The 5,724-nt window shown below is 40.2% G+C and overlaps 1 non-coding gene across 1 annotated transcript; it reads right to left on the bottom strand.

The window, feature by feature from the left end:
- Positions 1 to 497: 497 nt before the first annotated feature.
- On the bottom strand, positions 498 to 604 carry LOC131257246 (small nucleolar RNA R71). The gene has a single exon (XR_009177258.1). It is a non-coding gene; the product is annotated as a small nucleolar RNA R71 (small nucleolar RNA).
- Positions 605 to 5,724: the final 5,120 nt, after the last annotated feature.

Below are 5,724 nucleotides of genomic sequence, written 5' to 3'. Positions count from 1 at the left end.
TAAGTGGGTTCGTGACAATACTCTACGTCTCTTGAGTGAAGGAGGATTGGTTGAGGGGTTATCTATCCATCGCAGGATTAGATACCACTTGAGATCCTTAGAGTTAATTGAGGTCATTGCTATCAATCAACCGGTCAATCAACCAGGAAGACAGCCTCAACCTAGGGTTAAGGAAGTTCATGATGAGAATGAGGTGCATCAAGAACCCCTGCCTCGTACCTTATGAGATTATCTACAACAGGCAGGGGTGAGCACGCCCTCATGCATGGTTTTTTAGAAAATAAGGGATATATGGATATTAAGCCAGGGGTGATCCAACTCCTTTGAAAATTTCATGGATTTGAATATGAAAGTCCATATCTACACTTGAAAGAGTTTGATGAGATTATAACGACTTTATATTTTCATAACTTGTCTGAGGACACGGTCAGACTAAAACTCTTTCCCTTTTCTTCAAAAGAGAGAGCTAAGACGTGGTTGCACTCACTAAAACAAACACCCTTAAAAAGTCAATCATGAACTTCGCCCAAAAGGAGGATGAAACATTCTTCCAATGTTGGGAGCGGTTCAAGGATCTTGTCAGTTCATGCCCACAACACGATTTTGAAACGTGGCGCGTTACACACTTTTTCTATGATGGTCTGACACCTTCCATGTGACAATTGGTCAAGACAATGTGCAATGGGGAATTATGAATAAAAATGTCGATGATGTTTGAGACTACGAGGATAGACTTGCTGAAAATGCAATTATGGGACACATAACCAAAATCAAGTACTTCTAGGCCCACTTAATCAAAGGAAAGGGGAGGATTATACCTTCTAAAAGTGGATGATGATATCAATGCTAAAGTGACTAATCTCATAAGGAAATTCGAGGCCATGGAACTAAAGAAGGATAAGGTTAAGGAAACTGTTTGTGATATTTATGATTGCAACGTTCACACAACTAAGAAGTGTCCAACAATACCTACCTTTCGAGAGGTGTTGAATGAGGAATCTAATGCCATGAATAATTATCAAAGACCTTTCAATGGACCTACCTCTAATACATACAATCCTAGTTGGAGAAATTATCCAAACTTCAATTGGAGGAATGGACAAACTACTACCCCTTAAGGTTTCTGCAATCAAATTCCAAATCAAGGGAAACCTCAAGAATAAACGGTTCAAAATTCCGCACAAACTCAGGAGCTTACTTAACCAATATGAGAACTTATAAAATTTATACAAAAGATGGATTCACGTATTACGGTTATAGAAAGGGGGATGCTTCCTACTCAACCTCTCCCTAATCCCAAATCGCAATATGAGATAAGTGATCCAAGCTCTTCAAATTAGATGTAGTAAGCTAAATCTATCACCGCTCTTAGGAGTGGGAGGACCATTAACAAAACCATTCCGGTTAGGGCTGAGAAGCTAAAGGACTCAGAAGAGAACAATGGCAATAGATCTAGAACTACTCCATAAGAATTGAAATTAGAACTTCAAGGCAAGCTGATTGCCCCATTCCCCTAACGGTTGGTTGCACCAAAATCTCTCTCTAACTCTCAGGACATTCTAGAGGTGTTAAAACAAGTAAAGGTCAATATTCCTTTATTGGATGCGGTTAAACAAATTCCTTTATATGCTAAATTTCTGAAAGACTTGTATATGACTAAAAGACGGCAAAATATTCAAAAAAAAATCTTTTTAACTGAAAAAAGTGAGTGTCATCCTAAAGCAAGATGTGCCACAGAAATACAAAGATCTTGGTAGCCCAACCATACCTTGTGTAATTGGGAACTACTGAATTGAGCACACACTTCTTAACTTAGGAGCAAGCGTAAATCTAATTCCTTACTCGGTTTACAAACAGTTAGGTTTGAGTGAATTAAAACCCACCCTAACCACATTACAACTTGCTGATCGCTCAGTTCGTGTACCAAGAGGGGTAATTGAGGATGTGTTGGTCCAGGTTGACAGATTCTATTACCTAGTAGATTTTATCATCCTGGATATGCAACCCCTTAGTAATATGAGCACTCAAATTCCTGTGATTCTTGGTCGCCCATTCCTCGCCACTTCAAACGTAATCATTAATTGCAGGAATGAAGTTATGAGTATGTCTTTCAGGAATATGATATTAGAGTTGAATATCTTTTTCAACACAGGCAAACGGTTAGAGGATGATGATGATTTTCATGACATTAACATGATTGACTCTTTCATGGAAGATAGAACACTTTTGACATTATCCTCTGACCCTCTAGAGACGTGCCTGGCCCACTCCCACGATTTTGATGATGATATGATTAGGGAGATGGGGACCATGCTGAATACTATGCCGATACTTGAAGTTAACTAGTGGAGGCCACAATTCAAAGAATTGCCCCAAACTGATGCAGTGTCTTTACCATCTAACCTCAAAGCACTGAAGCTTGACCTAAAACCTTTGCCCTCTGATTTGAAATATGTCTATTTAGGTCAAGGTGAGACATACTTGGTGATGATTTCTTCCCACCTTGAGCAATAACAGGAGAGTATGCTCATCTCTACTCTCTTGAGACAAAGGAACCCTTAGATGGTCGATTGCGGACCTCAAGGGAATTGATCTTTTGATTTGTACTCACCGCATTCATCTAAAGGATAATGCAAAGACATCACGAAAACCACAATGTAGATTCAATTCAAACATGAAGGAAGAGTTAAGGCTGAGGTTCTCAAACTATTGGATGTGGGTATCATATACCTTATATCAGATAGTCAATGGGTGAGTCCAACTCAGGTGGTTCCTAAGAAGTCTGGAATCACCATCGTAGCCAATGCCAACAATGAACTCGCGCTAACTAGGATCACTACTAGTTGGAGAATGTGCATTGACTATAGGAAGTTAAATACCATCACAAGGAAGGACCACTTTCCTTTACCTTTTTTCGATCAAATTTTGAAAAGGCTAGCTAGTCGCTCTTACTATTGCTTCGTTGAAGGTTATTTGGTCTATAATCAGATCGAGATAGCCCTTGAAGATCTAGAAAAGACCACATTTACATATCCTTATGACACCTTTACTTACCGAAGGATGCCATTCGGACTATGTAATGCCCCCACCACTTTTTAGTGATGCATGTTTAGTATTTTTTCTGACATGGTAGGGCAATATTTAGAGGTCTTCATGGAAAATTTCTCAGTCTTTGGTCCATCCTTCAGTGAATGTTTGGAAATTTTAAAAAATGTGTTGAAGCGATGTGGGGAAAAGAATTTGGTACTGAATTGGGAGAAGTGTCATTTCATGGTTTGTAAGGGAATTGTCCTTGGACACATCATCTCGTCCAAAAGAATTGAGGTAGATAAGGCTAAAATTGATCTTATCTCTAACCTACCTTCACCAAAGAACATATGAGACGTGAAATCCTTCCTAGGACACGCTGGATTTTACAGAAGATTCATGAAGGATTTAGTCACCTCTCTTGTCCTCTATATAATCTACTTCAAAAGAATGCACCATACGAGTGGACTGAGCAATGTCAGGAAGCTTTTACTAAGCTCAAGGACATGTTAACCACTGCACCTATCATGCAGCCACCCGACTGGAGCATTCCTTTTGTACTTATGTGCGACACGTCTGACTATGCTTTTGGTACAGTTTTAGGCTAAAGAAAAGAAAAGAAGCCCTATGTTATTCATTACATAAGTAGAACTATAAATCCTGCCCAAGTGAACTACTCGGCTACAGAAAAGGGACTCTTAGCCATAGTGTTCGCTTTTGACAAATTTAGGTCCTACTTAATTGGCTCCAAGATCGTCATTTACACAGATCATGCAGCACTCAAGTATCTTCTTTCTAAGAATGATGCTAAGCCCTGCCTGATTAGATGGATCCTCCTACTCTGAGGATTTGATTTGGAAATAAAAGATAAAAAGGGAGTAAAGAACGTAGTGGCTGACCATTTTTCCCACTTTGATCTCTTTGATTCCGTTGAGATGACACATATAAATAACATGTTGCCTGACAAAAAATTGTTCAAAGTCTCCCATTCACCTTGGTTTGCTGATATTGCTAATTATCTTGCCACAAGTTTCATGACGACACATTGGACTGCACAAGATAAGAAAAAATTCTTCACTGAGGTTCGTAATTTCTTATGAGATGATCCATATTTGTTTAAATATTACACAAATGAAATCTTAAGGAGATGTGTGCCAGACAATGAACACCAAAATGTCATCTCCTTCTATCATTCTCAGGCCTATGGTGGTCACTTTTCTGTTAAAAAGAGCATGGCCAAAATTCTGTAGTAGGATTTTACTGGCCCACTATGTTCAAGGATACTCATGAGTTTTGTAAATCTTGTAAGCATTGTCAGAAATTGGGAACATTGTCCCGTCGAAATATGATGCCCTTAAACCTCATTCTGGTCATTGAAGCATTTGATTGCTGGGGCATCGATTCCATGTGACCATTCCCCCAATCATTTAGGAATTTATACATTTTGCTTGTCGTAGACTATGTCACTAAATGAGTTGAAGCGATTCCATGCCGAAACAATGACCATCAAATGGTCATTAAATTCTCAAAAAGAACATCCTTTTCCAGTTCGGAACGCCTCGAGCCATCATTAATGATGGGGGCTCACATTTTTGTAATAGGCCATTCACGAACTTAATGAAGAAATATGACATCTCTCACAAGGTGAGCACTTTATATCACACACATACAAGTGGGCAAGCTGAGATTTTTGATAGGGAGATCAAACATATTTTGAAGAAAACGGTTAACCCTGATCGAAAGGATTAGTCAATATAATTGACCGATGCTTTATGGATCTCACTTTGGGCCCTAGGTGTGGCCGATGGTCCACCTTGATCCTCATATCATTCCATGATGGGACCATTCTCCATGGACCCCATCATGATGTTTACCTTCTTAGCTTGTATATGGGTCATCTAGACCGTCTATTTTTGTGGAGAAGGAATCTCCACCGTTGGATTTTTTTGAATTAATGGGCCCACATATAATGGGACCCACTTGATGTATGATTGCTTGCAACGGAGGGCCCATAGTGTCGGGGTCCCTCCATCATGCGTGTCCCACTCTCTCTTTCTCTCTCTCTCCCTCTCTTTTTCTTTTTTTTCTTGTGTTATTATGGTCATGTGGCCATTAGGATGGACCCCACCATGAGGCAGGTATTTTATCCAAGCATTTATAAGTGGGGCCCACCTTATATGTGTAGTACCCACACCATCCATCATTTGGTGGCCCACCTAAGCAGGCCCACCCTAGTGCATGTGCAATGCCAAACCATCCAACGTCCGTGGACGCTAGACAAAAAGGGAAAACACAAGTATTAGCTTGTTTCCAAGCTTATGGGGTGGTCCATTCATATAAGCCCTACCTTGATGTATGTATTCAATCCATGCCGTCCATTCCTTTCCCAAGCTCATTTTCGGTGTTGAGCCAAAAGATGGGGCCAATCCGACTTTCGGGCGGGCCATAGCATAGCAAACAACGGGTTTACCGTTGAAATATCCCCCCGTCATTTCTATACCCCAAAATATATTGAATATTGGGCTTGTTTGGCTTGTCTTGAGATATGGGGAGCAATGGTGGGGTTGGATTCTTCCAATACGGGCCCCACGCATGAAAAACCTTGGAAAAATCTATTTTCAAAAAAAAAAAAACCAAACAAGCAACGTTTGCTGCTGTTGCGGGCAAGGACATGTGTACGTCCTGGTGCACGCTAGA

Source organism: Magnolia sinica, chromosome 9, assembly GCF_029962835.1.
Source record: "Magnolia sinica isolate HGM2019 chromosome 9, MsV1, whole genome shotgun sequence".
NCBI lineage: Eukaryota > Viridiplantae > Streptophyta > Magnoliopsida > Magnoliales > Magnoliaceae > Magnolia > Magnolia sinica.
Note: the sequence above shows the minus strand (reverse complement) of the source record. Positions and strands in the feature narration are given on the sequence as shown.